The following is a 9,835-nucleotide window of genomic DNA, read 5'->3' on the forward strand; positions in this document are numbered from 1 at the left end:
GTCTACACTGGTCGCATGTTCTTGCACAAGTAAACTGATGTTCTAATGTATGAAATCAGGGCTTCTTGCACCAGAACTCTGACGCTCCCGGTCAGGAATAAGCCCTTTTGCGCAACTGTTCTTGCGCAAGAGGCCAGTGTAGACAAGCCACATGATTTTCTTGCTCAAGAAAGCCATATGGCTAAAATGGCCATCAGAGCTTTCTTGCGCAAGAGACCGTCTACACTGACATGGATGCTCTTGCGCAAAAGCACATCTCTTGCGCAAAAGCACATGCCAGTGTAAACGCTCTCTTCTGGAAGAGTTTTTGCAAAAGAACTCTTCCGCAAAAGAGTTTTTGCGTGGGAATGCGCCAGTGTAGATGTAGCCACATGTGTTTGTCTCAAAGTAACCTTCACTTTGAGTCTCCAAGGTAGGATTTGTGAATGGACTTAGTCATTGCCACACTGAGCATTATGGAACCTAACTTTTAGGAGTCTAGAAAAATCATAGGAACAACATTGTGCTCCACAAAGCAGAGTTAGGCACCCAGGCTCCCTACACGAGTGCAGGAGAAACAGGCACTTAGGAATGTGATCCATAAAAGCTAACATGCTGGGGGGAAGCTATCTGAGCTAGCCAATGTAAGATGCTGACCAGAAGGGTGTGATGCTCTCTCATCTTGCAGAGTTAGTATCTAAGGGTGCGTCTACACAGTACCTGAAACTCAAAATAAGATACACAATTTGTGCTATGCAAATTGCGTATGTTATCTCAAATCTATTTCAAAATAGCTTATTTTAAAATTTGGTGTATCTATACAGTGCCAAATTTCAAAATAATTTGCTATTTTGAGACATCCCTTATCCCTCATGCAACAAGGGATTTATAGGGATGGCAAAATAGTGTACCCATTATTTCGAAAAATATTTTGAAATAGCAGGAGGCTTGTGTAGACACAGGGTAGCTATTTTGGGATACTGGAAGTATCCCGAAATAGCTGTGCAGAGTAGATGTACCTGAGGCTGCAGGGAGGCACCTATCTCTGCTAGTGATCACTGAACAGGAATCAGTGGCCTGAAATCAAGCAGTTTAGATGCCAAAGGGGTTTCATGTAGGAATGAGTTTAGCAGCTGCATTGCTCCACACAAAATGCCCAAGGGGTGAAAGAAAAGACTCTTTAGCCTGGGGGATAGGACACCCACCTTAGTAGTGGAAGTTCCAGAATTCAGTCTTCCTGCTCCATTTAGTATTCCAATATTTATCCACAGCTTCAACCAGAAGCATAGCTATGAGTGGGCTGTGGCTCACCCAAATTGGGGTCAGTGCCTCCCAAATCCACAACCTGACTGCATTGCATGTCCTGAGTAGTGGGAGAACCCTGTTCAACTCCTCTCTCACATGGGACAATGAACCTAGATTTGACACATCCCAGCTTTGTGCTCTAACCACTGGCCAACTGCTAGGGTTTTCTTGCCTGCCATAGACCAGTTGTCCATGTGAACCCTGCTGATGTGCATTAAGTTCTGTAGCTTCCCTGTCGAGCTGGCTTTTGAAATTGGCTTGAAATAATATGGTAACTTTGAGATTCATTAATGAGTTAATTAATTAATCCTGGGTACTCATTGGTTGGATGGTCCGCTACATTCCATATCCTAGTGACATTTAAAAAAAAACAACAACAAAGGATACTTAGAGTGAGTAGTAAGTATTCTTATCAGCGTCATTTAGCGTGGGCACTCTAATGGACAATTTCTTTCCCCTTTTTTTCCTTCTTTTTCCTCCTCTTCCTCCCCATTCCCTCTCTCTGCTATTTATTTGAAAACTAGACCCCTTAAATTCCATTAATCTGAAGTGGATTGTACCCACGAAAACTCATGATATCATCTCCATTGTTTGTGCTGCAAGACTATTTGTTGTTTTTTAAGTTTAACTTTGATCTAGTTATTTTTTAAAGGGGACTAGATCAAATCACATGAACAAATGGCTAACAGGTATCAGCAAGGTCCACAAAAACTGTTGAGGTCTATGGCTAGTGCAAGGCAGATACACACCCCAGCTTGCTATCAACTAATTATTCCCATTGACAAGAAGATAGTCTCCCTTTTCATTCCTTTCCTTGTTTACTTTGAGTGCCAACATGGGTTTTCACCTGTACTAACTGTACAAATGACTCTGATGTGAGCATTTGTTCACTCAGAACTCGACTGAGTCCAACAACTTCTTTCATATCTCCTCCAACAGACATTAAGTCGTTTTCACTACTGAGTTGGCCCAGCTTCAGACCAGTTGCCTAGAGGTGAAAGGTTCACTATCCCATGATAAATCCCTGAGCCATCTTGATGTCCATTTCCCACACCTCCATTTAAATTATTTTCAGCATCTAAGCCAAGTGTACTAAGTACTAACTCATCCATCTGCATAACTCAGTCTGTATAAGTTAACAGTGCCATCAACTTTACATTTTTACACTGCTCCATAATACAAGTAAAGGCACATGTAAAAGGCTTCTGATGCAAATATAAACCTTGACTTACATGTCAAAAGGGTCCAGATTCTTTTGCCCATGTGAAAAAGGAAAATTTCCTGTGCAGAACCCCACAGCAAGCTGCTAAGGAAGTGGTGTTTACTTCCATGCAGGAAAGTCTATAGGGCATGTACTAAGCTCACCTCTCTCTGGGAGACCAGAGTTGCTCCAGTCTGTAGTATGGTTAATGAGCTGTAAGGCGCATATATATAAAATGTGATGGCAGAAAAAGGGAGAATATAAGCATCCCCACTGCCCTCCCAGAGTCCACCTGCTCCCTTCATGGACACAGAATCGCTCAGAGAGATCTCTGCAAGATACAACAGTGGGAGGGAGATGGTGTCTAGAGTTTCCCTTCTATGCAAAAGGAGGACCTCTTTATGTGCAGATCAGAGGCATCATGATCTGCCCATAGAAACAAGCTGAACTGTACACGATCTTATTAGATATTAAAACCAGTGTGCATCACTCACATCTTCAGATTTGTGCGCAACTTCCAGAAGGCTCTTAATACATTTAAAAAGCAGAGGCACAGCTTCTGGGACTGGGCGCAAGTTGGGAATCAGCTGATTCATGGCTCGTGTCCAGTCCCCACTACGCCCCTGCCCCTGTGGAGACGGTTCTGAGAGGAACCGGGTTTTAAGCCAGCTCCCCCCAGCACCGGCTCCTGTTCTCCCCTCTTCTGCTTATTGGATAGTTGACTAATCGACTAGTCACTTACATCCCTAATTTATTCATTATCTTCTTTAATCATATTTATTACTTTATGATATAGTAACACTTTGTAATAATCCTTCTATTATACTATACAATCAATTAGGGTACATCTACACAGCAACAATATTTCAAAATAACTTAGTCCTCATCTACACTGAAGGCAGTTATTTCAAAATAATGTCAAAATACTGTCAAGCTGAAGGACTTCTTACTCCAACTCCTGTAACCCGCATTGTACAAGGAGTAAGGGAGGTTGGAGGAAGAGAGCTCTATTTTGAAATAAGTTATTTTGAAATAAGTTATTTTGAAATAAGCTACGCAATTGTTGGAGCTCAATTTGCATAGCTTATTTTGAGTTAAACCCTGCTGTGTAGATGCACCCTTAGAAGCTAACGCACTTAAGTGGACAATTAGATAAAATGAACTTCTGAAGAATTATATACAAGGTTTCTTTTAATCAAAACAAGCACTTAGTGACAAGTTTTAAAAGGTGCTGTTTAGTTAAAAAAATTGCAACAAGCACAAATTAAAGGTCAGTCTCAGTTTGCTCTCATCATCTGTATTTCATATCTCCAATGCATTTTAGTGAGAGACATAAATCCCACAAATAGGCTTAAACCATGACCATTCACATATTTAAATCTACACAAATGAAATCTGTTTAAGCCGTAGGCATGATTATATACTATGAGTATAGTCTTTGAAAGAGGCCCTATCCTTTTACTTGGCAGAATTTCATGACTCAAAACATCATTTGATAAAAACAAAGATAATCTCGAGGCAGAAAGGAAATAAATAGTAATAAGACTATCTGCCCTGTGACTAACAGAGGCATCATAGTTTACCATCATTTTAAATAATTCTATATCTTTCTAAGTCTTTTTTTTTTCCAAAAAGAAGGTATCTGACATTGCCTTGCTTACTTGAAATGAGTGGTGATTTTCTTAGGATAAGGATTGCACGATCAGGCCTTAAGGAAGTATGTGTGTCAAACACAAGAGCTATATGCTCCACTTTTCTTAATAAAAAAGACTTTGGGAGGGGGGAGCTCAATCCTAATCTTATTCGAATCTACACCCACTTGATTCAGTGAGGGCACAATCAAACCCTTTTCTGTAGCAAGAAACAAATTATAGTTACTGCTGCAAGATATCCCACAGCAGCCCATGGCAGAGATCCCCCAGCCTGAGTCAACAGAATAGGTCTCGCCACGGCCAGCCTTAGTGAAAACAGCATCCTTGGTGAACTTATATTTTGGCTCCCCATGACTCTGTGGGTGACCCCCATTTCTCTGTAGGTTCCACATTCCTCTTCTACACCTCCAGTCCCTGCATCCCCTTCCTGTGTGCTCCTAACTCCTGCACTCCTCTTTGGCACTCACATGGTGAAACTGACATGGATGTATGGAGCAGCTGTCATTGATGCTCACTCCCCATCCAATGCTGCTCCTCTGTGTACCTCTAGGGGACTGTGAATGGGGCTCTAAAGAGCAACATTATGGCTGCCTGAATCCAGGTCTCTTTCATCTCCTGGGCTGTGTAAGGGGAGGGCAGGAGAGCAGCAGCACCCAACACTTGCCTCACAGCCCGGGTGGGGAGAGTGAGCTGGATGCATGGAGCACTTTCTGTTGCTCCTCGCTACCCCACTTGCAACCCCCTACAGGGCACAGAGGAACAATGGACACACAAACAATATCTGTAGGTCATCACCGCCCCTCCCCCACGCCATATTCCTCTGTTGGGAGGAAATAGGGAGAAATCTGAGTAACATCCCTGCATGCACACACACATGCAATGCTCCTCTGCCATCCATAACATTACATTGGCAGCATGCATTATGGACTGCTTCATAGCACTGCCCTTGACCATGTCACCTTGGGCAGTTGCCTAGGTGGCCCACCCTTAAGGGCAGGACTTGCACTACCACGTCAAAAATAGCTATGTGGACAGCAGTTTTAAATTTCGGCTATGGCTGGAGCTTATGCTCTGAGGCCCACACCTCTCCCTAGGCTTCAAAGCCTTGGGCTACAGTGTCCACATACCTATATTTAGCACAGTAGCATGTGCCCCACAAGCACAAGTCTGTTAAGCTGGCCTGGGGAACTCACTACTGTCCTTAAGCAGCATATGCTGTGATAACCGAACTGTCCTGTCCTTGTGGGTGCTACAAGCAGCTCAAAGAAAACATTAACAGCTGTATTCACTTGCTGTTACACAGATAAATCAAAAGCCTTCACTTCCTCTCACTGTGTACTGCACATGGAGAATAAATGACTAACTTGCTGCAAAGTTTGTATCTAACACTGATAACTCCAAGTTGTGTAAATGAACCCAAACTGAAATTGTTAGAAGTGTAGAACTCAGCTGTTCGTGCCACATGTTTCCTTCAAAAATGGCTTGAAGTCAGTTTTACAACTGCAGGATGATCAATGCACATCTACAGTCATATGATGTATCTGACAAGAACTACATCTTATACATCTTCTTGTCTGCCAAAAGCCACGAGATATTCCACTGGACCAATGTAAACCAAATAAGACAGAAATAAAAGTGGGGAAGCAGTAATGAACCCTTTTTGTCTTAGATAGAGCAAGGACAAAGCACAGTGGTTGAAAGAGAAGCCACACAAATAAAAAAACTGAAGGACTCCAGTGAACCGCATTAGAAAAGTTAATATGTATAAAGTCTGATTCTTTTTGGAACAAGAAGTTCCATCGATTCCAATGGGATTACTCATGGGAGCAAAAACCATGCATATGAGTAAGGATACCAGACTGGCTCATAGTACAATAGGCTTCCTATAATCCGGAACTTTTGGGACCTAGGTGGTGCTGGATTATTGGATATGCCGGACTATCAGGAGGTACTATAAGATGGTTATATATTACAATATATATATATATATATATATATTGTATACAGTATACTGTATACAGTATACTGTAATCTTATCATTTTTTATCCCTTTTTTACCCTTTACACTCAGTTCAGCTGCTGCCGCTGCTGCCTTGTGACTCATTTTTTGCCAAAGCTCACTCACTAGGCTCTTGCCATTTTGATGCCGGACTATCGGGTGTGCCATACAATTTGATGCCAGACTACTGGAGTTTTACTGTACTCTAGTTTCTGGTAAACTATGAGTGTACATTTTCATATAGCTTTGACATCAGAAATTAGGTAAAAGTATAGGTACTTACACAGTAAAATGGTAAATAAAACATTTCCATCCACTAGGCCTCTCCAGGAAGTTGTAGACATCTCCCTGCATGCTCGTTTTGGTTAAATAAGGGCCATAGAAACACTTGGCTGTGTAGGTCCTACGGAGTTCACTTCCTGTCATAAGTTGGTTGCTGAGCTGGAAAACTGAATCCACAGTGTCTTCCTCAGATTTACAGGGAATTCCTGATCCATTATTCACGACAGTATCTGGAGCTAGTGCCACTGAAGAATACTGCATATTGTTTAAGTTCTCTGTGACTTCCAACAGTCCTGAAGACTTCCTATGTCCATTCAGACTACCTGACTGGGAGCTGGTGCTTTGAGCCTGACCACCGAGGTTATACATAGAGTGCCCACCAGTTTCACCATTACCACAGGACATTCTATGATGAAGCACAGGTACTGCTAACCCTGATCAATTTTTAAAATAATAAAAGAAGGTATTGTATGTCCTTTCTGATCTGGGTGTTCTCCAATAACTGATAAGTTGTCTTTCTGCCCTTATCCTGGAATGCTTCTGTGACACAACAGTGGGAGCCACCAGCCTGTCACCTGTTGTCACTCAGAGACTCTGAAATTAAATCAGAAACACAGATTAGACAATGGAGACACAAAAAGTAACTAGGCAATAAGACTTTTCGAAAGGGTGAAATGTTAAAATTCAATGCAATGACAAATAAAAAGAGGATTAAAATATCTACTAAGATAGCACACTGCAAGTAACAGAAACATTTTACCTTCCTTTTAGGTAAATCTATCAAATCATTTTAAATTCAGTGAATACAGAAGTGTCCTTTACTGAACATAGCACAGTTACAGCTGCAAATTGATCAGTGTTTCTGGTTTCTCAGAATCTACACATTGACTATAAGATCACTGTGTGCTAAAGCATAATATACATAGGTTTACAATATGGAGTTTCATTATTATGTTGCATTTTGAAAAACTTAGCTAGGATGTCTACATTACAGGAGAGTTTTAAGACTGGGGATGAGCAATTTCAGACAGAGATGATCCTGCAGTTGTAACTCATGATGTGCTCAGAGTTTTGCCCAAGTTAAAAAAAAAAGATGGACTGGGAACTTTAACATGCTACATTAACTCAAAATTATTTCTGAGTAGATCTGTGTTGTTGCAATGTGTTTAATGAGGACCTGATTCTGTTTTAATACAACAGCTTTATACTCGTGTTAGTTTCATTGACCTAAGTGAAATCCAGATGGTGGAACGGGTTGGGAAATTTGGCTCAGAATGCTCAACGTGTATTTCATAAAACAGATTTGAATAGCTATAGTCTAATATGTTCTAATAATGTCTACATTTATTTTTATATCATTGTATAATTGTTTTGCAGGCATTAGAAATCTGTTCTTTAAAATTGCCTTCATTCTTACACATGTCCACATAAATACAGTATTACAGGTTTTGCTTACACCCAAAAAAGCAAGGCAATAGTGGAATTAATGCTGAAACAATGCCTCTTACTCAAGTCAGGATGCCCCTTAGTTGCAGGTGATTTGTTCCTCTGTTGGAGGGGCCTCAAAACATACTCTAGGATCTCCTACAACCTCAACATAACCACAAATTAAAAATGGAATTTCAGCCTTAATCTCCTGTCTTTGGTCAAATTAGACTTATTTGTTTTATTGCTTAAAAATCTCAATGTGTGAATGAATAAATTGTCATTCTAAGTAGAGCCCCACTTCCAAGGTATTTCTGGAAATGTGTACATGGGGTAGCGGTCTTGTTACCAAGAAAACTATTTTTTCTTAATGCATTTTGCAAAGAGAAAAATGTCCTTGTTAATCACACTGCTGATGGATAAATACTTCTAATCTTCATTTTTCTATAGCCATTTCCCTCTGCTAAAAAGTAATCAGCAGCAATTGCAAATAGAAAGCAAGAAGCCTTTCAGCCCACCCATTTCTCAAGATGAATCTATGCTAAACAAAGAAAGAACTACTCTCACTCAGTTCAATTCATTTTACAGGGTTTAAAAGTAACCACACAAGTGCTACCAACAGAAGTCTGTTAACTAACCTTTGCAAACAAAGCTACATTAGAAACATTTACTAGCATGCTTAATCAAAAAGTGAGACTACACAAACAGAGAGAGGAAAAAAAGCATAAAGAAAAACCTGAAACCATCTGGCAAGCACCGCATATTCTCTCCTGTTGTACTTCTGTGAGTGTCCCTTTTCTCCTCTTTTCTGCTCCTCGGCTACATATGGCAGATTGCATAGGTGCAGAGAGAACTGTTGTCTAACTCTGCCCCCTAGCTTATCAAGTCCCACCCTTACCCATCCAGGGTACCTCCCTTATTTCTCCCTGGTCTGTTTTCCTTTGGAAGTAGGGGTAAGGCAAAAAGGAATGAGGGGCTCCCAGTTGTGATGTTTTTATCATGTCAGAGAGGAGTATTTATGCTTCTCTGCTATTATGTCACTAGTAGCAGAAACAAAGCAATAGTTTAGATGTTCAGTTCTCCTTCTTTCTCCCCTGACACCATGCATCTTTTCCTACCTGTGTATAACTAATTAAAAATTATGGTATTTCCTTCACAATCTTTTGAATTATGCACTAGTACTTACTTGCAACAGTCTCTTATACTCAACAGTCTAAGCAGAATATTATTTTTACCTGAACATCTGGTGAAGTCAGTAACAAAGGGTCATATCTACCCATGTCAGGATGGTGTTATCTATTTTTTCATTGCCCTTTCTAATCTAACACTCATTTTTCTTATTCCAGTGAAAGGAAGAGGGCATTCGAAATGTAGATTCCTCAGCATTGTTTTTCAGCTTGCTGCTGTGCCTTGTGATCATGCCAGAAAAGTGGTGAATACAGTACTGATTTAAAAAAATGTTTATTGTCTCATTTCTTTGAAAACATTGTGTATTGTAGGGAATGATAGGAATTTGACTCAAAGTTCTCACCCTGCATGTGAAAGATAATTTACCTAAGGGTCAATCAAAGAAACTGGAGTGGGACAGGTATATTACATCTACTCTCCTACCAATGCAGAACTGTTGCCATTTTCCTTTTTGTATTCCAGTTCTAAATGTGCTAAACAAGATGGTTTGCATGTGTTTTCTTGGAAAGAACATACCAGGCAAACACTTTCAGATAGTCCTTGATTTCTTAATTTCAACTGACTGCTCCTATTTAAACCTGTGTGTACATCCTGAAATAATTCTTAGGTATGTACCCTTTCAAATATTTGTAGATTTATCATGTTAACTAGCGCTACCAATCTGTAAACTAATCTATAAACATGTATCTTTTTCCCTAAGTCAGTGCCTCCAGAACTCTGAATTTTTGTTGCTCTCTTTCATTTGCCTCTTTACAATTTTGATTATAAGTTTGAGTCTGTCAGAAAACCTGGTGCATGTCTTGA

This window comes from Pelodiscus sinensis, chromosome 1 (assembly GCF_052426305.1).
Source record: "Pelodiscus sinensis isolate ZL-2025 chromosome 1, ASM5242630v1, whole genome shotgun sequence".
NCBI lineage: Eukaryota > Metazoa > Chordata > Testudines > Trionychidae > Pelodiscus > Pelodiscus sinensis.